The sequence below is a fragment of the Mytilus californianus genome, unplaced genomic scaffold, assembly GCF_021869535.1.
Source record: "Mytilus californianus isolate M0D057914Y unplaced genomic scaffold, xbMytCali1.0.p SCAF_14, whole genome shotgun sequence".
Lineage (NCBI taxonomy): Eukaryota > Metazoa > Mollusca > Bivalvia > Mytilida > Mytilidae > Mytilus > Mytilus californianus.
This window is the reverse complement of record NW_026262626.1, coordinates 42,612,122-42,634,926: the sequence shown is the minus strand read 5'-3', so window position 1 is coordinate 42,634,926 and position 22,805 is coordinate 42,612,122. Positions and strand designations below refer to the sequence as shown.

General features: G+C 32.8%; 1 long non-coding RNA gene across 1 annotated transcript; it reads left to right on the top strand.

Annotated features, from left to right (window-relative positions):
* The first annotated feature begins 8,343 nt into the window (after positions 1 to 8,343).
* On the top strand, positions 8,344 to 22,516 carry LOC127724573 (uncharacterized). Its single transcript, XR_007992587.1, has 3 exons — positions 8,344 to 8,444; positions 15,672 to 15,870; positions 18,203 to 22,516. It is a non-coding gene; the product is annotated as an uncharacterized LOC127724573 (long non-coding RNA).
* Positions 22,517 to 22,805: the final 289 nt, after the last annotated feature.

The following is a 22,805-nucleotide window of genomic DNA, read 5'->3' as shown; positions in this document are numbered from 1 at the left end:
TCTCACATCTTACAACCAAAAGACTTCGAATTTCTTCATTTTTCAGTGGTTCTAGGATGTTTCAAACGGGAAGGGGGGGGGTGCCCACTGCAGTAAAAAATCTGAGAAATGAAAAAAAAAATCAGATTTTGTTTTGGTCACAAGTAAGAGAAGGGGCTGGAGTTGCTCCCACTTTTTATTATTTTAATGACTTGAACTTATAAAATATGATTACATATCAATTGATATTATTTGCTGCAGAATAGTAGAATTTTGTCTTAACTATTGTATTTTGCCATTGACTTCTTTGACACTTATTTTCAGTAGAAAAAATGCATACCATATTAGGTGTAATACCACCATTGATTTCCCCTATTAGTCTCTGTTAAATTTGCACTTTTCAAAAAAATTGTGCAGAATTTATCTTTGTTTCAAATAAAGAAATACTTGGCATGAGTAAAGTTTTATCCTGTCCAGTACTATAGAAAAAAATTCACATAACATTTCATTGCATATAAGAAAATAACCATCACTGGAAGTTAACCAATCAAATTTTCCACCTTTTTTAACCTGTGTACAAGCTTTAGTGACCATGTAACCTCAATTTTGCAAAATATTCTATAGAAACCCCAAATAAAAAAATAATGGGTGCTTTGAAATACCCAAGATATATGTTATGACCCAGAAATGTTTTACTGCAATGAATGTAGGGATCAATTACCTACAACTGTCAATTCAAGGGAATATTTTTTTCCGACCTATTTTCGTATGCAACCGGATGTGACGTACTATGATTTGGTGGTATTACACCTTTATGGCATCTAATTTATCTCACTAAACTAAATTAAAAAAAATTAATGGCCCTTGGCTCAAATTTATTTAACCAGGCAGTTTTTTTGGCTTTAAAACAAAAACGTTTTACTCTTATTGCGTTTCAAACCTTTAAAAATTCTGGAAGGACCAAGACATTTATTCCTGACTTAAAACTTTTTAGTGAAGTTTTTCAAGATAAAAATTGCTTGTTTCTTTATTGGATAACTAGATGTAGTACTTACATTTATGTAGTTTTCTCCTATAGACCATATTGGTATAGTATTTTATTTGTACATACACCATTACATGTACATACTGTTATTGTACAAAAGCTGTCATAATTAAGTGATTATGATCAATAAAGTAGAATACAATCTTGTATAATCTTATTATGCAGCATGTAACAAACACAAAAATTGAATGCTATAATATTCCTTTAGCAACTTGTCTTCCTTCTTACCATACATTCAAAGGGTCTGTATGGATAGAGTGTGGTTATTCTTTTTTGCATAGTTATAAATTATAATTATATCTAAAGGAAAAAAAAATATGGTTTTAGGCTTTTGGAAATTTATAACCTAAGTTTTAAAGCAATTTCTTTTATGCTATGTCGTATCTGCCATTTTTGTGAGTTAGATATATAATGCGTGATGCCAAACCGTCGAAGTACGAAAATTAGATTCATCTTCTGATAAATTTCCTATGTTTTTATGTTTAATTGATTTGAACAATTTCAGTTAAAGACAATGATGGACGGGTGAAGTTTCTAAACATTAATTTGCATTTTTTTCATGTTTTCTGATTGGCTAAGATGAATTAAAGTAGAAATCAGAGTGTAAATGTGCGTTTTTATCAGTGCCATTTTCGTTCTTTAGTACATTACTCATAAAAGTGGCAGTTGTGTGAAATAGTATTAGTAACTAAGCCCATTGGACTTGTAGACTAGTCGTATGATATTTCAAAGGAACAACTGTTTATGCCAAGTATTGTTATGCCATTACCGTATGCGACGGGGGCATTAAGTGTTACCTTTCACCAGAGTTTTTTCCTCTGGGTCAATTTTCTTTTTCTCCACCTCTTTCGTCAAAACAATATATTTTCGCCACTTTCAATTTTTTTTCGCCACACTATTACAACTAACATTTAAAGGGAGCTACCATTGATTTGTAGGGGGGGGGGGGGGGGGGGGGGGGGCTAGGATGAAAACGTTTGTCCTGCATTTTTTTTTTTAGTTGTTATCTCTGTCCTGCATTTTTATTTTTCACTCTATTCAGTCCTGTCTTTTTTTTATTAGTTTATCTTGACTTTTTTACATCAATTGTCATCCTGCCTTTTTTTCATCCTAAGCGCCCCCCCCCCCCCCCCCATAAAAATCAAATGGGAGCTCCCTAAACATATTTTTCTTTTAAATTTTTCCTTTTTTCTTTAATAAAAAAAAATCCGTTTGGCCCATTGTTGTCTATAATTATTCTACAAAACTTTTTTTTAATCTACATTGTAATGTATAAACACTAAACATTTACTTTTCAAAAGATACTGTAAAATTGCAATATGGATCATGAAATCATATTTTTTTTATAATTACTTCTGGGAACACGAGATTCATCTTCAATAAGTTTGTCGGATATATATTTTCCCGTCTAGTTGGAGGATAAGGACATCAGTCAGATATTTTTCTTTCTTTTGAATATATTTCTTCGTAGCAACAGTTTTCTTTTCCAGACCATTGTAAAAAGATTAAGTTGAGACGTAAAACTATGCTTGAAACACGTGCATTGCCAAACAGTTGTAAAGTACTGGTACCCACTTCAAATCAATTAATTCTATCAAAGTTAAAGGATAAAGTTTAAAGTCAGAGATGTTTCTTGCTTTTGAACAGTTTTCGTCATAACAACACTTTTATCTTCCAGACCATCGTTAAAAAGAAAACGAGGAGACGTAAAACTATGATTCAAACACGTGTGTTGCGTAAATAAATCCTAAAGGTGACATGTGACGCCATTTAACCATATCATTTCGAAAAATAATACAATCAACACCTTTATTTAAAAGTCCATTGTTGCCTACGCTACACCTATAAAATGCAATCAGTGATTATTGATTTTATGTCAAAATCGTAACGAGTTCAAGGTGAATTCCGAATATTGTCTGATCAGGTAAAGTCTGAGAAACATGAAAAAAAGTAAACAAGATTGATGAAATCGTATCCTCATATTTTTCTTGCCAAATTCTTTCGCCAATAATGAATTTTAATTGCCACCAATTTTTATTGATTTTGGGGGTTATGGTACCAACAGTTAAGGAATAAGGGGCCAAAAATATGCATTTTTGTAACTTCCAGACATAACTTGTGTTATAGTGTATGGATCTCTCGGACATTGTACCAAAAGGTTCTATATCACATAGAGAATGCTGGGATTGTTTTTGGGGGTAATTGCCTTAAAATTTTAGGAATAAGGGGCCAAAAAAGGGGGCAAAAAACAAGCTTTTTTCTAGTTTGATGACAATAACTTGTGTGTTAGTGTATGGATCTCTCTGAAATTGTACTGCAAGGTACCATACCACAAATGGAAGGCTGGGATTGATTTTGGGGGTAATTGCCTCAAAATTTTAGGAATAAGGGGCCAAAAAGGGGCAAAAAACAAGCATTTTTCTAGTTTCAGGACAATAACTTGTGTGTAAGTGTATGGATCTTATGAAATTGTAGTACAAGGTTCCAGATCACAAAGGGAAAGCTGGAATTGAGTTTGGGGGTAATTGCCCAAAACGTTTAGGAATAAGGGGCCAAAAAGTGGCCAAAAATAAGCATTTTTCTAGATTCCAGAGAATAACTTGTGTTCAAGTGTATGGATCTCTCCGAAATTGGACTGCAAGGTACCATACCACAAACTGAAGGCTGGATTGATTTTTGTAGTTGCCTCAAAGTTTTTGGAATTAGGGGCCAAAAAGGGGCAAAAAACAAGCATTTTTCTAGTTTCTGGACAATAACTTGTGTGTAAGTGTATAGATCTTTATGAAATTGTACTACAAGGTTCCATATCACAAAGGGAAAGTTGGGTTTGAGTTTGGGGGTAATTGCCCTAAACGTTTAGGAATTTGAGGCCAAAAAGGGGCCAAAAAACAAGCATTTTTCTAGTTTCCAGACAATAACTTGTGTTCAAGTGTATGGATCTCTCTGAAATTGTACTGCAAGGTACCCGATACCACAAAGGGAAGGCTGGGATTGAGTTTGGGGCTGAATCATAAGGGGTTCAAAAAATTAGGGGGGGGATTTTTTTTCCCTTTTTTTTCTTTTAAAATTTTCCATTTTAAATTGGTTATTTCTGATTTATATATAAAAGCAAATAATAATGATATGGTTTGAATAGGTAAATTAAAAAAAAATAAGTTCTTAGACCACTTTCATTCTGTGTCAGAAACCTATGCTGTGTCAAATATTTAATCACAATCCAAATTCAGTGCTGTATCAAGCTTGAATGTTGTGTCCATACTTGCCCCAACTGTTCAGGGTTCCACCTCTGCGGTCGTATCAAGCTGCGCCCAGCGGAGCATTTTATTAATTCTTTATCTGTAAATATACAACAGTTCAGATATTTAGTTGGTACATTATCTTTGTTGTTTCTGACAAGTGGAAACATTTAATTGCATGCAACTTAATAAATGTCAATCGACAATGTAGGATATTAACTGAGACAATTGTTACTGACAAGTGGAAACATTTAATTGCATGCAACTTAATAAAAGTCAATAGACAATGTAGGATATTTACTGAGACAATTGCTTTTAAGTCTCACACTTTTGCCTATCAGTTTCCAAAAGAGAAGTCACTTCTCCTTATTATGATACTGAGGTAGTTAAAAGCAATTGTCAAAAGTCTTTTCTGTATTTGATTAAGACAGTCCCCTGTCCACTGTACTTAGTGTAATTCTTTTACATAAGGATGAAACTAGTATTAATCACAAAAACATTGACTTGGTGGCAATTGCCTTTGTAGTGCTCTCGTGCTTTGTCTTTTTACTGTTGATGTGATTTGTTTTGCCACAATTTGTGTTTTTTGATTTTTCAAGAAAATAAGGCCCATGACCCAATTTTCTTATTTAATATTTCAGATCTATCGTTTAATGTTTCCTCAATAAATAAAAGATAAATTTCCTCTACATATTTCCAGGTTGTATATTTGGTGTATGGAATGATTTTGAGGTGTACATGTTTGTCTGGCAGAATTGATCTGTCACCTTGACCTCATTTCTAGCTCACCTGGCCTGAAGGGCCACGTGAGCTTTTCTCATCACTTGGCGTCCATTGTCCGTCGTTGACATCGTCCGTCGTCGTCGTCATCGTTAACTTTTTACATTTTGAACTTCTTCTAGAGAACCACTAAATGGAATGAAACCAAACATGGCATGAATGTTCCTTATGAGGTGCTGACCAAGTGTTGTTACTTTGAAGCTGATCCATCATCTAAGATGGCCGCCAGCGGGGGACTTAGTTTAACATAGGACCCTATGGGAAATACATACAAATGTCTTCTTTTAGAGAACCACTGAATGAAATGAAACCAAACATGGTATGAATGTTCCTAATGAGGTGCTGACCAAGTGTTGTTACTTAGATGCCGATCCATCATCCAAGATGGCCACTTTGGGGGGGGGGACTTAGTTTAACATAGTAGCCTATGGGAAATACATACAAATGTCTTCTTTTAGAGGACCACTGAATGGAATTAAATCAAACATGACATGAATGTTCCTTATGAGGTGCTGACCAAATGGTGTTACTTTGAAGCCGATCCATCATCCAAGATGGCCGCTTTGGGGGGGACTTAGTTTAACATAGGACCCTAAGGGAAATACATACAAATGTCTTTTTCTAGGGAACCACTCAATGGAATGAAACTAAACATTGCATGAATGTTCCTTATGAGGTGCTGACCAAGTGTTGTTACTTTGAAGCTGATCCATCATCCAAGATGGCCGCCAGCGGGGGGACTTAGTTTAACATAGGAGCCTATGGGAAAATACATACAAATGTCTTCTTTTAGAGAACCACTGAATGGAATGAAATCAAACATGGCATGAATGTTCCTTATGAGGTGCTGACCAAGTGTTGTTACTTTGAAGCCGATCCATATTCCAAGATTCCAAGATGGCCGCCAGCGGGAGACTTGGTTTAGCATAGGACCCTATTGACAATACATACAAATGTCTTCTTTCAGAGAACTACTGAATGGATTGAAACCAAACATGGCATGAATGTTCCTTATGAGGTGCTGACTAAGTGTTGTTACTTTGAAGCTTATCCATCATCAAGATGGCCGCCAGCAGGGGACTTTTTTTAACATAAGACCCTATGTGAAATACATACAAATGCTTCTTCTAGAGGTGCACGGAAATGGAATGAAACCAAACATGGCATAAATGTTTCTTATGAGGTGCTGATGAAGTGTTGCTACTTTGTTGCCGATTTACTGTTCAATTTTTTATTAAATTACAGGGCCAATATTAAACCAAATTTGGCCTCACTCATTATTAGGTATCTATCAAATGTCTGTCATGATTTTAATCTATTTTTACATGATTTCCAAAACGAAAGTAGAATCAGGTGAGCGACACAGGCTCTTGAGAGCCTCTAGTTTAAAGGTTCATATCATTTTTTTTTGTGTTTTTTCTTGGATGCTTGAAACTACAGTAGACTCCGGCAAATCGGATACCCAAAATGTCAGCTAAAAATATCCGATTACCCGATATATTCAATTAGACGATGAATGTATATTCATTGAATATTCTGCAATAATGAGTAGATATAATCCTGAGATGTTACTAACCCTGACAATTGCTAAATATGTGAAAGGGCTGGAGGATTGATGGAGTGATTTTTATCAGTTACATCACCACGATGTTTGTGTAAAAAAATTATCAGCTGATTATGTAATGATTAAATTTGTTTGCAGTTTTTAAATCCTTTATTTATTAAAATAAATCAAATGTTCTGAAATATTTATGTGAATTATTATCTACCATCCATAGTTTGTCTTTATTTGTTTTGTAAGCAAATTAATATCCACTATTTACATTATCACACAGGTAAACTAATTTGGCTATAAATAGATCTAAGCATGTCTGTGTAGAGTCTCCAAACTAAAATCGTTTTTGTTATAATTTTATTTCTTGAAATAATCAGATTTAAATTTATAAAAATAATCATGATTGATAAAATATTATTGCATAAAGTTTACGTTTTCTGAAGACTATTTATATTTAGGTCATAGTTCTAGAGGCTTCCTCACAAATTTGTAAACATCCAAAATGGCGTCCATGACATGTGGTTACTTTTGCACATGTGAAAAAAATATATCTGACAAAAGTCAGATTTCTCTTGTCAAAAGGGATTTATGTTTATATTGCAATAAATTATTCAGAAGAAGGTACATTCAGTTTAGATTATATTTCTGATTCTGTGAACATTTAGAGTTTAATCAAAATTCTACAAACAGCAACGTCAACTTGTCAACTGAGTCTTGCATAATTTATAAATAAATTCAAACCATTTGAAGTAAAAGGGCATCTAATTCACATTACAAAGGAAGACAATGATTAAAGACAACAATTTATTAAGAAATAGTTCCTTTTATTTAGTAAAAACAAAATCTTCTTGTCTGCAAGATTGTAAATTCGTAACTTCCGGGTATATTTCCTGTCAGAAAAACATCGAAAATATCCGATTGTGCATGGTTTTGAACAAAATGACCTGAATATTCTTATCCGATTTGCCGATATATTCTTATATCCGATATTCGATTACCCGATAAAATTAACATTAAACATATAGGGAAGGGTTTGGTGTTTTGAAATAATATTACAATAGCCGATATATTCGTTTAGCCGATATCCGATTAGGTGAAGTCTACTGTATCTACAACCAACCTAATTTGTAGCTAAACAGGCTCACCAGACAAGTCAAAGTGAGCAAGATTATCACCCTAAGATTTCTAACTTTTCTCTAAAGCAGCATCAAGGAGAATATAAAAATAAGGAGATGCAGTATGATTACCAATGAGACAACTATCCACAAAAGTTCAAAAGCAAATGGATGTAAGCCATTATAGACAATCGTATAACAATGAGAAAACCCTATACCGTATACTCGGCTATAAAAAGGTCCGACATGAAAAATATGAAACATTTTTTTTTATTTTACTGTTAATGAGAAGTTTGTTAGTCCCTTGATTTTCAGTAAATTTCCTGTTGCAGCCTCATCATTTTTTTAAAATTCGTGATCTGAATGCACATAAGCCTGATGTCAATCTGGTAAATTTAAGGGGACTGTTCACCTTTGACATATGACCCATTTTATCCAAGTTGAAAATTCAGGTTTGTTTAATTACAATTTATTCTATAATTGAAAATGCAGGACTGTACTTTCAAACTGGATATCTATTTCCTAATTTAATTAATAAAAGAAGTAATCTTGCAAGCACTAGCCTAATCTTGCTTTTTTCAATACCGCTCATCCTGTCTACCAAATGTTGAATTCATTACTCCATATACTGAACTTACTTTTATTATTTTGTTTTTAGGCGACATGAAATAAATAAGATGCCAGATTCAGAAGAAGATTTAGGAGTATGGTTACGTGATTTATTTAAAGAAAAGGTCTGTATTTTTAGTGTACTGTTTCATAAGGACTGTGTCAGGTTTTGAGATCACTTTGTGTGAATTCTATATGTATTTTTTTTTTTACTTTTGCTGCTAAGTGTTGCTTGAACTAATTACAATAATTTTCTTTTTAAAGCTTAAAATAATAAAAAAAAAAAACGATGAAAAACAAGTTTTCAGTATAATATACATAAAACCAAACATTGTAAACTTAGAACTCTTAGATTTTGAAAGGTGATTTATAATATCTGCTTCAAGGGGAAGTCCTTAGATATAGCTATTAAAACCATATTTTTATAATATATATTGTGGAAAAATATAAATCACTAATATTTAGTTAAAAAGACTACATGTACAAACATTTTTTATCCCCCCTCTTGCTGTAGGCAATGGGGGCATTAAGTGTTAAGTGTTACCCTAGCCTAGATCGTCCGTCCTTCCATCCCTCCCATTTTCTTTTCCATACTCTTAAAAGTTTGCCTCATCCAAATTTTATAAAACACAATGATATGAACCACAACATGCAGACAAAATTTAAATTTGGCAGTATTTCATTAACTGTTTTAGAGTTATGCCATTTATAACTTGGAAAATTACAAATGTATTCCAACTATATTTTAAAAACTATCCTTCCAGCAAGCTATAAAGGGCCCCAAAAATTACTAGTATAAAACCAACTTTCTAATCTATATAAAAAACAAGAAACTAGAAACACTTATGAACCACATCAACAAACAACAACTACTGAACATCAGATTCCTATCAGTCTTGATATTCAAACATATTTTGTACTTGATGAAAATACATAACATATATAAAGATTGAGACTGAACACAAATATGACAACTGACATTTTAGACAAAAACCATCTGGAAAGTGAAGATTCATGGCATATTTGATAGATTTTTGAATTTGATGGTCTTTAATGGCCAAATCAGTTCAAATCTTTTACTTAAACTAATTGAATTGCAACACTTAAGACTACTTAAGCAAATATATCTATTAGTTTTCATTTTTATTTTTAAACAGTATAAAATCTTTTTTAAAGGAGTTTTCATTTTTATAAGACCGCAAAAAAATTTTGCAGTCGTATATTGGTATGACGTTGGCGTCGCTGTCGTCGTCCAAAGACACATTGGTTTTCACACTCTAACTTTAGTTTAAGTGAATGGATCTCTATGAAATTTTACCATAAGGTTCAATACCACAAAAGGAAGGTTGGGATTGATTTTGGGGGTTATGGTACCAACAGTTAAGGAATTAGGGGCCAAAAAGTGGCCAATTAAGCATTTTTGTAACTTCCAGACATAACTTGTGTGTTAGTGTATGGATCTCTCTGACATTGTACCACAAGGTTCCATATCACAAAGGGAATGCTGGGATTGATTTTTGGGGTAATTGCCTCAAAATTTTAGGAATTAGATGCCAAAAAAGGGGCGAAAAACAAGCATTTTTCTAGTTTCATGACAATAACTTGTGTGTAAGTGTATGGATCTTTCTGAAATTGTACTACAAGGTTCCATATCACAAAGGGAAAGCTTGAATTGAGTTTGGGGGTAATTGTCTAAAACGTTTAGGAATAAGGGGCCAAAAAGGGGCAAAAAACAAGCATTTTTCTAGTTTCAAGACAATAACTTGTGTGTAAGTGTATGGATCTTTCTGAAATTGTACTACAAGGTACCATATCACAAAGGGAAAGCTGGAATTGAGTTTGGGGGTAATTGCCCAAAACGTTTAGGAATAAGGGGTCAAAAAGGGGCCAAAAATAAGCATTTTTCTAGTTTCCAGACAATAACTTGTGTTCAAGTGTATGGATCTCTCTGAAATTGTACTGCAAGGTACCATACCACAAAGGGAAGGCTCGGATTGATTTTGGGGGAATTGCCTCAAAATTTTTGTAATAAGGGGCCAAAAAGGGGCAAAAAACAAGCATTTTTCTAGTTTCCGGACAATCACTTGTGTGTAAGTGTATGGATCTTTATGAAATTGTACTACAAGGTTCCATATCACAAAGGGAAAGCTGGGTTTGAGTTTGGGGTTAATTGCCCAAAACGTTTAGGAATTTGGGGCCAAAAAGGGGCCTAAAAACAAGCATTTTTCTAGTTTCCAGACAATAACTTGTGTTCAAGTGTATGGATCTCTCTGAAATTGTACTGCAAGGTACCATACCACAAAGGGAAGGCTGGGATTGAGTTTGGGGTTGATGAATCATCAGGGGGTTCAAAAAATTTTTGGGAGGGATTTTTTTCCCCTTTTTTTCCTTTTTTTTTTCTTTAAAATTTTCCATTTTAAATTGGTTATTTCTGATTTATATATAAAAGCAAATAATAATGATATGGTTTGAATAGGTAAATTAAAAATGTGTTCAAGGGGTTATGGTACCAACAGTTAAGGAATTAGGGGCCAAAAAGTGGCCAATTAAGCATTTTTGTAACTTCCAGACATAACTTGTGTGTTAGTGTATGGATCTCTCTGACATTGTACCACAAGGTTCCATATCACAAAGGGAATGCTGGGATTGATTTTTGGGGTAATTGCCTCAAAATTTTAGGAATTAGATGCCAAAAAAGGGGCGAAAAACAAGCATTTTTCTAGTTTCATGACAATAACTTGTGAGTAAGTGTATGGATCTTTCTGAAATTGTACTACAAGGTTCCATATCACAAAGGGAAAGCTTGAATTGAGTTTGGGGGTAATTGTCTAAAACGTTTAGGAATTAGGGGCCAAAAAGGGGCAAAAAACAAGCATTTTTCTAGTTTCAGGACAATAACTTGTGTGTAAGTGTATGGATCTTTCTGAAATTGTACTACAAGGTACCATATCACAAAGGGAAAGCTGGAATTGAGTTTGGGGGTAATTGCCCAAAACGTTTAGGAATAAGGGGTCAAAAAGGGGCCAAAAATAAGCATTTTTCTAGTTTCCAGACAATAACTTGTGTTCAAGTGTATGGATCTCTCTGAAATTGTACTGCAAGGTACCATACCACAAAGGGAAGGCTCGGATTGATTTTGGGGGAATTGCCTCAAAATTTTTGTAATAAGGGGCCAAAAAGGGGCAAAAAACAAGCATTTTTCTAGTTTCCGGACAATAACTTGTGTGTAAGTGTATGGATCTTTATGAAATTGTACTACAAGGTTCCATATCACAAAGGGAAAGCTGGGTTTGAGTTTGGGGTTAATTGCCCAAAACGTTTAGGAATTTGGGGCCAAAAAGGGGCCTAAAAACAAGCATTTTTCTAGTTTCCAGACAATAACTTGTGTTCAAGTGTATGGATCTCTCTGAAATGGTACTGCAAGGTACCATACCACAAAGGGAAGGCTGGGATTGAGTTTTGGGGTGATGAATCATAAGGGGGTTCAAAAAATTAGGGGGGGGGATTTTTTTTACCCTTTTTTTCTTTTAAAATTTTCCATTTTAAATTGGTTATTTCTGATTTATATATAAAACCAAATAATAATGATATGGTTTGAATAGGTAAATTAAAAAAAATTAAGTTCTTAGACCACATTCATTCTGTGTCAGAAACCTATGCTGTGTCAAATATTTAATCTCAATCCAAATTCAGTGCTGTATCAAGCTTGAATGTTGTGTCCATACTTGCCCCAACTGTTCAGTGTTCGACATCTGTGGTCGTATCAAGCTGTGCCCAGCGGAGCATTTTATTTTATTACATAATTTTGCTTTTTTATATATCTTGATTTTTTTTAATTTGAAATTGATGGCTGATGGCTAATAGTCAGTCAATCTATGCAGAAAAGGCTTTGACATATCAGACAAAAATTAATAATAATAATAATATTTCTTTATCTAAAGAGGGTTACACAGTAAGCTACAAAACTTCCCTGAGGCCCTCATGAATTACATTGAAATATAAAAAACAAAGAATAACAAAATAATCAAACAAACACACATATTAGGAAAAATGAGAAATTGTTATGAAGTATATGATTTTCAAAACAGGTAAAAATAGTGAAATCATATTGTATTGGCATCATTCAAATTACCGCAACAATAAATAAGCGTAAATGAGTGTAAGCAAGTGTGTGAAAAATTATTTTGCATAATCGCAACAGGAACTACATGAGTTTATTTTGTGTCCAGAATGTCATCATATATTTGATATACTAAAAGTTTACAACTTTAGAAGTGTTAGAAACAAATGGTTTTGGATTCAAATCATCTGTTTAAAAAAAAAAAAAATCAATGAAGACTAAGAAATTTTTATGATATTAATGAAACAGCATCTTTGTAACAATAAGATTTTATCTGAATCATCACAAACATGAGTGTATAAGGAAACTGACAAAATTCTCATGACCAGAAATAATAATTTTAGGCAAAAATATTATATCTCAGAAAATAGGAAACAGGAAAATTTTCAATTGTGATTCAATTTGAAACAATACAAACATAATTGTAAAAGGAAACTAACAAATTTTGCGACCAGAAATTACTAATCTTAGTTTAAAACTAAGATTTGTATCATGAAATCTTGGAAAACAGGAAACCTAAAATTTTGTCAATTTTTATGAGAAAGTGGAAATATTTAAAATCACTTATGACAAGCTATGTCTATAATATTTTCTGAACAAGTCAAATCACTCATTACAAAGAGTGTCTATAATATGTATACTGAAAAAGTAGAAATATTTAAAATCACATATATATCTCAGTCGAAAGATTCCTTTAAATAAAATCATACCAAAACTGAGAAGAAAATAAATTGCATATCATGTTTTTGTTGAAACCTCTGATAAAGATATGTTTAGAACTTAAATTTCTTAAAATTATGTTTACATTGTTCCAGAACCTTAAATGAAATATGGACTGGGATAATTTGAACTGTATTAGTTTGGCTATTACACAGATTATAACTGGTAAATTCGGTAAAAAGGGGTGGCATAATATCTTTAAGATAATCAGGATACCGAATAATAATGTGCATGTATATAAATATAGTAAATTTCTAATGATAGCCAATTAGACAAGTATCTACCAGGGTCCAACATGATGCAGATCTAAGCAGAAATTGATCACTGTATGCAGGTATTCAACAGTGAGCAAAACCCCTATAAAAAGCCCCCTGCATTACAATACATACCAGAAAAACAATGGCCTGAATTATGACAAAACGAAAAACTACTATGACATAAAGCCTATCTATTGATATTGCTATAAAAATGTCCAAAGTGAGTTTTCATACTATTCCTTTTAAACAAATCTTCTATAGTTTGTAAGAATAAGACATCAGTTTGTATTTTCAGTACAATATATGTTAAGTTACAATATGCTGTCAATAAGTTTCCTTAAGGAGATAATTTAATATATTTTTTTATATGAATATTGATCTCATCTCCCAGCCTTTAAAACTTCATAAAATCATATATAGAAAAAACAACATTTTTAGAAGAGATAATTCAAAAACTGTGGATTCATTATAATTCGTTGGACCAATTTTCATGGATTTTGTGGGTCCAGTTCAACTGCTGTTTAACCACGAAATTAAATGTTTATCGAATGACAAATTTTCTTAAGGCTTGTATGCAAACTTCGTCAAAACCACGAAATTAAATATCCACCAACATGTAAGTTTTCCTTCATCTACGGAAATTGGTACCCACAACAATAAATGAATCCACAGTAATAGAAATTTGTTTGGCAATTCAAAAATAACACCTCTCACCTTTCAAATGACTCATTACTATAAAATATCTACAGACATTTTAGGCAAATCTTTCATAACAGCCATTAAGTGGAATTCCAATCTTTATTGAGTGTAATCATGCTTTATCTCATAACTTTGCACTTTGATGACTTGACTGTGCTTTTCTACAGTAGTTGGTTAAATAAATGACCAGTAGAACAGTTTGATAAGACGAAACAAATTTCACTTGAATCAGAACATTGAACTAATTGCAAAAGGTGTTCAGTAACACAGACAATCAAGTCATTGTAACACAAACAATCAAGTCACTGTTTCACACACACAATTAACTTACTGTAAACAAAGAATCAAGTCACTGTGACACACACAATCAAGTCACTGTAACACAAACAATCAAGTCACTGTAACACAAAAAATCAAGTCATTGTAACACATTTAATCAAGTCACTGTAACACAAACAAACAAGTCACTGTAACACAAACAATCAAGTCTCTATAACTCATTCAATCAAGTCACTGTAACACACGCAATCAAGTCACTGTAGCACTGATTATCAAGTCACTGTAACACACACAATCAAGTCACTGAAACATAAACAATCAAGTCACTGTAACACACACACAGTCAAGTCATTGTAACACAAACAATCAAGTCACTGTAACATAAACAATCAAGTCTCTGAAACACACACAATCAAGTTACTGTAACACAAATAATCAAGTCAAGTCACTGTTACACAAAATCAAGTCACTGTATCACTGATTATCAAGTCACTGAAACACAATTAATCAAGTCACTGTAACACACACAATCAAGTCACTGTAACACACACAATCAAGTCACTGTAACACACAAGCAAGTCACTGAAACACGAAAATGATCAAGTCACTGTGATACAATCAAGTCACTGTAACACATTTAATCAAGTCACTGTTACACACACAATCAAGTCACTGTTACACAGACAAACAAGTCACTGTAACACACACAATCAAGTCACTGTAACACAAACAATCAAGTCATAGTAACACAAACAAACAAGTCACTGTAACACAATTAATCAAGTCATTGTAACACACACAATCAAGTCACTGTAACACACAATCAAGTCACTGTAACACAAACAATCAAGTCATATTAACACAAACAAACAAGTCACTGTAACACACAATCAAGTCACTGTAACACACACAATCAAATCACTGTAACACAACAGTCAAGTCACTGTAACACAAACAATCAAGTCACTGTAGCACTGATTATAAAGTCACTGTAACACACACAATCAAGTCATTGTAACATAAATAATTAAGTCATTGTAACACAAACAATCAAGTCACCATATCACAAACAATCAAGTCACTGTAACATAAACAATCAAGTCACTGTAACACACATAGTCAAGTCACTGTAACACAAAAAATCAAGTCACTGTAACACACACAGTGAAGTCATTGTAACATAAACAATCAAGTCACTGTAACACAAACAATCAAGTCACTGTGACACACACAAATATTTGATCAAGTTTCAAAATAAATTTTTATTCTTTTTTCAGGATGATTTAATAGATGAATTTAAGAAGACAGGAAAATTTGATCTTCCAGCTTATCATGTTCCTAGAAAATATAATGATTTGTTGATATGGCTGGCATGGGCAACAGTAACGTGTTTGCCTTTGTTTTATTTCCTTGGACAAATATTTATATCAGGAACTTTCCTACAACAAGTGTTCATTATTGGTTTATTTTTGTTCAGTAAGTATTACTTTTCTATGCCTAACAATAGCTTATATGCTCACATCCTGTGTCAGAACAGCCACATATATTCCTTATATCATTTCCTAAATATTTACTCCCGGAAACAGCTGACTATATACTGTGGATTCATTATTATTCGTTGGATACCAATTTTCATGGATTTCGTGGGTGAACCACGAAATTAAATGTTCAATGAATAACAAAATTTCTATAGGCTTGTATGCAGACTTTGGCAAAACCACGAAACTAAATATCCACGAACATGTAAGTTTTCCTAAATCCACGAAAATTGGTACCCACGAAAAATAAATGAATCCACAGTATGCTAACTCTAATGAACAGCTGTTCAATATACAAGATTTCAGTATTGTGTTCTGCTTTTCCTTAACCTTAATTATCTCCATGCAAGAAGTCGCATAAGGCCTCCACAGTTCAACGTTTCTGAAAGCTCATTTTAACTAAGTTAGGTTGTTAGCCCAACGTCAAACATCCACTTTGGTTGATGGGTTTTCTCTCTAGGTTCATGTAGTTCTTCCCGTAGATGATTGCATGACCATGCTAACAGATTGCATCTGTCCAGATTTCTTTCTGGCTTGTCTACCATAGCATTTGACTTTCCACGGTCAGCCACAAGGCAGTGGGGCTATTTACCCATAGCTGGGGGTTTGGTTTGCTAATACCATGGCATACCTACTCACCGGTGGGTCTAGCATGACTTGCATCTAGGTACCAAACCTCTTCCAAGAACTTGTAGTTCTGCCTGAGGCTGTAAGGTGCCAAATTTTCATCCGTCACCATCGGGAGGATCCCATATCTGGGCCACACAGGTCTTACTGCATTAGAGGCTATAACTGGCAGGAATGAATGGCACATTCAGCTTTCCCTTTCTCAGCAAGCTGCTAGCCAGTGATGAATGCTGAAAGCAAGAGTGACTGGCACAGACACCACAATGCACAAACAGGTGCACATCACAGTCATTTGACAAATGTTCCACTTTTCTAGTAAACATTTAATTTTCATTCTTGAGCAGCTAAAATGAAAGTTAAAAAGATACCAAGCGTAAAATGAGAAAACTGCCATTGCAAAAAAGAAAATGACAAATAGACAAAAAAAATTATTCAAGACACAACACAGAATACTAAAGATTGAGCAACACAAACTACACGAAAGGCATGAACAGGTCTCTAGTAGTCTGGAGATGTTGACAATTCCTACTCCACTATTCATGTTACCCATATCAAGTAAAAATCTAATAATAAGTTATATTCAATGCCATCTTGGAAAAGAAAAGGAGGACAGGGTTTCACTGTTAATATATTCTATCAGAAATCAGTCCCAAACAAAAAATTCGCTGAAACTGACATTATTAAGATTTCTTGATTGACAACATATTTGTTACCTTTGGAGGACGTGTTTTTCAACAAACAATCGGCATTCCCATGGGAACCAACTGTGCTCCTCTTCTTGCCAACTTGTTCCTTTATTCACATGAGACTGACTTCATACAGGAACTTCTTAGGAAGAAAGAAAAGAAGTTAGCATTATCCTTAAATTTCACTTTCCGCTATATAAATGATCTTCTCTCAGTAATCAACTGTAAATTTGGTGACTATGTTGAACGCATCTATCCCGTCGAACTTGAGATAAAGGATACAACAGATACATTTAAGTCTTGTCTCATATCTTGACTTACACCTAGAAATTTACAAAAGAGATGTTTTCAGCTTCCAAATTGTGAACTATCCATTTCTATGTAGCAACATTCCAGCAGCACCTGCATATGGAGTATTTATCTCCCAGTTGATAAGATATTCCACTGCTTGTGTTTCCTATCATGGTTTCCCTGATAAAGAGTTGCTCCTCACAATGAAGCTAATTAAACCAAGAGTTCCAAGTGGTGAAGTTGAAATCATCCCTTCGTAAATTTTAGGGATGGCATCACGAGTTGGTTGACCTTTATGGAATATCTGTTTCAGAGATGACAATGGATATGTTCAAATTGTTGTAACTACAATCTTGTCCCCTTCCCCCAAATATGACCTTCTGAATTAGATATATCACCAGGTTTCTACTTAAGCAACACCACGAGTGCCACATGTGGAGCAGTATCTGCTTACTGTTCTGGAGCAACTGAGATCACCCCCAGTTTTTGATGGTGTTTGTGTTTCTATTTTAGCCATGGCGTCTCATATTATTTTCGACTTGTGAGTTTGAATGTCCCTTTGGTATCCTTTGCCTCTCTTTTCCCATTTAATCAAAATCATAATCTGACCCTTTTATAACACATTTCTGTAATCAATGACTACCTGTTTATTTTATGCATTTTCAGTGTCTGTAGCAGCCAAATGGTTAATAGGATGGACAGAAACAAAGAAAGGATCAAAATATGGAATCAAAGAAAATGGAAAGAACAAATAACAAGACAAGTCTCTTATACTGTGATATTTTTCTTAAGAGTGTTACCTCATGCTGTGTCAAAGTTTGTTATGAGTCTTTCTGTAGATTCTATGGATATTTTCATTTGATATAATAGGATTCCTGGATTAAGGAAACAGATTTTTCCTAAATGGTTGATTTTGATGGATTATTCATGTACACCTCTAGATAATCTGTATTAAGTTGAACGCTTTAATTCATGGGCTACCTTTACCCATTTAAAATCCACCAAAAATGTGTCCAGGATGATAAAATTGTTCTTTTTTTTCAGCTATACATACATACATAGATAAGAATTGAGATAATATTTGTATTCAGATATTGAATAATAAGTGAGATAAATTACATGTGTCCAAATCACTTTTCTGAGTTAACCTTCATTAGGAATGCTCAGAGCCGAATATGTGCAACCTGAGGATGTATAAGAACCAAAAGAGCCAAAGAGCTACATGACCAAAAAAGGACCTAAAAACAATAGCCAAATCCATTATAAAACCATTTATGTTGTTTTACAATCATATCCCCAAGATGTAATATTTTCACAGACAAAGCAATTGTTTATGATTTAATCTGTTAATAAACCATAAAACTTACAATTTTTTAAAGTAAATTTGAAATTATAACCATGTTGTTTTCTTTGATTTAGTTGTATGTAAATTGTTGTGAGAATACCATATGCACTATGTGATCGGCTCCCTGAGGTTGATAAACTGTTTATTAAGTAATCTATGTAAGGACCCCCATGATGAAAAAAAAACTAATATTGAATAAAATGAAAACTGACTGCCTTATAATATTTGTTTGTAAAAGGATCTCTACTACTACTAATAGCGGACTGTTACCTTGTGAGCTAGCACGTTAAACATCCGGCTCAGCCTGTCGGTCTAGTACAAAGTACGGTAAATATTCATATTACATTAACATGTTCTCATCCTGATTATGCATATTAATTTTTTCGCTGGACGTTAAGCAGCCATCCATCATCATCATCTACTTACGGATAACTACCAAATGACAAATATATGAAAATTGAACTGTGTCACATAGGACCCTAGGAAAATTATGTTCAATAACCTTATTAAAATATGTCTTTTAAAGTAACTTTATTAAGGTTATGTATATAATATTTAATTGGTATACCAATTAGTAAAATCTACACTTGCCAAAAATTTATGTTTGTGATGTTATCAATAACTTGTGAATTTTAGTTTTTTTTCAAATTGTTAAGGTTGTTATATATGAACTATATATTTCTTGTTTATATTGATACATGTATTGTTGTTGTCTAAAATTCGATATGTTATCATACTATTTCTCTTTTTCATTTAGCATGTAGTTTTTGTTCTATCCAGTCTACTAGTAAAGAAGTATCTATTATAAATTTTATCTATTTCATATTTACTGCCATTACATAAGATATGAATAATATTTGTTTCCTTATATTATATATAAATATTGTGTCAGTACTACTACCACGAAGTATCTTACATTTTGCTTTAAGGTAGATGGGGTCTGAATTTAAAGCGATACAACTGTTTCAACAATTTAAAAAAAATAAAAAGTGTGAGTAACAGTGCTGACTTTTGGTTTTGAGCAAATACAAACATGATGTCAGTAGTACTGCCAATAATACGCTTAGATTTCTTTATCTTTGCTCACTTTTGGTTTTAGAAATACCTTATAATTTGTTATCAAGAACGACATTTAATGAGCACAGAAGTCATAGCATTGTCTCATTAACACTCATACCACATCTTCTTATATCTATATATAGCAGATGTATGTTTTCTGTATACTGACCAGTTTTTTAACACAAGTCTACAAAACACCTCATAGAAAATAAAAAGACTAAGGAACAGCAATTATACCATGGTACTTACGAAAGGTAGGTCATTCCTGCTACATATGTGACACACATTATGTTGTTCATGGAACTCTTAAGACTAAGAAACACCAACTTCACCATGATTTAGTACTTAGGAAAGGTAGTAGATCCTGCTACATATATATGTGACATTCGTTATGTTCATTGAATTTTAGAAGAATATAAAATGTTAGGGGGGTTTCATGTTGAACTGAAAATAATTTATATTATATGCATCATAGAAGTACAGGCCCCTAAAGTTCACGATATTAATAATTGTCTTTTTTCCCATATTTGTAATTATTTACTTCATTTTATTCTATTTTTATAAAAACTGCTCATAGTTTCCCATAGAAACGAAAGACGATCCTTACTCTAAAATTACAACAAGGTAAGTAGTTCCTGCTACATATGTGACACTGGTTAAGTTGTTCATTGACGTTTAGAAGAATATAATATATTAAGGGGATTTCATGTTGAACAGAGAAACTAATTTATATTATATATATATCATAGAAGTACATACCCTAAAGAGGATTTTTACTCTAAAACTACAATTTTACACCAACATATATAATGTATAATGATACTTTTTATATGGCAATCATAACATTGTTGTGGATAGAGAAAAATATATTGTTCTGTGAAGTCTTTATATCTTGATGTATCCACAGTTTGAGATACACATTTCCTATTGTTCTGAATTCAGTGTGTATCATGTGTATTCTCATTATCTTTCCAAAGATTCACATGTGAAATAGAAAATATTTGATGAAATATAATAACATATTGAACTATGAATGCTTTAATTTCTAACATGTATTATATTTGTTTTAAGATTTGTTTTTGTATTCTTTTTCAAAGTAGAAGAATTCTGTAAACAGTTGTATGTTCATGTTTTACATTTGATATAACTTGTGGCTTTTTTTTCAAGTATCCCTTGAAATCTTGTGAATATAACATACATATTCAAAAATATTACTTAACCATTTTTCTCACCTGTTCTTGGATTCAGGGAGATTTAAAATACATTTTTCAGAATAAGCATTTTGCATAAAACAATTATATGTAAATATTGTCTACACCATAGTACAGTCCATAACAACCAAATTATAAATAGCATTGACATGTTTAATAACATTAACAGTACCCTTTTTTATGCACAAGATGCGCATTTCAGCATGTAATTTCTTTTCCTGGAAGCTGGATGCCAAACTATTTGAAAATATAAAACATACTACAAACGTCACTGTACATTATATGCAAAGAAAAGAAAATCTCTAAAATGTAATTTCTAACAAGGCTGACATCAATATATATCTTGGGGTCCTTCACTTATATCCCAATAAGATTATGCCACATATAAAAGAGAATCATTTGTCTTGTCAAGAGAAAAATAACTTTTTAATTATGATAAGAGATGTTTGAACGTTCCAAAAAATCAGAGGAGCAAAAATACATGTCATGAATTTCTGCAAACAAAATATTTCAACAAGTTACCTATTAAAATTATGTCAGATACGAAACGAGAATCATACAATATTTGCCTGAACACTTTGACCACACATTTTAGGTTCATACATTTTGTATAGGTTAAAAATAGACTTGCACCAATGTATTTATTCTTTATTTAGTTACATTTTAATAATAGATCAACACATCTGTGTGACTATTGTCATTTGTTAGTGTTTATACTTTTTGACACCTGTTGGAGGACCTTTCTTTATTTTTGAATTAGATGCATTTTATTATTTTTCTGTTACAAAACATCATCTCATTCCTGTTAGTACTTTGAATCAGTATCGAAAGCATAGTTTGTTAAATTCTTTGTTGATTATTATTATTTATTTCACTTGTCTAGTTATGGCTTAAAACAATACGTAATTCAAAGATACTTTATTATAAATAAAGAAGTGGGAGGATGTTTTAATCTTTTTACAACCTGTATTTGCTAGTTATAGATTATATACGATTGAAAAAATTACTTAATGGAGCCCATTTGATGACCAAAAATTGTGTTTCTCTTTGGTTTTTCATAGTATTGCTGGGTAGTGATCATCTTGTAATTAAATTATTGTGAAATAGATAGTATTGCAAAATTCGCCAGTAGTATCTAATCTATTTAAGGTATAATCTACCAGGTGGTCTCTTTCGTATATTTGATATTACGCATTTGATTGCAAGTTGTTTGTTTGCTAATGAGTTGTGTTTTTCACATAGTTGCCTTGAATGATTTTGTTAATTTATGAAGTTTAAATGAATATATGCTTTTTTATTGCAATGAATAAAAAACCGAATGTTGTTTATAATTAAAATATATAATTAAGTTTGAAATATATATAATGTGTGTTGTGGTAGCATAATTGCCTTGAGTGAGGGAGGTCGTGGATTCGAAACTTGACTGGGTCATACCAAAGGCTCTAAAATTGGTATTTGCTGCTTCTCAACTGTGCAGCCGCTTTAAGGAGTAAGAGCAAGAACAGGTCGGTTCGGAGTCAGAAAAATTTGTCCGGGTAGAGTGACATGTCTTCCAGCTATTGAGTGTTACCTTCTGAACTAGCATGTTAAAATAATAATAATATAACATTAACATGTTTCTGTCCAGAAGTCAATACATTTGCTGCTGGACGTT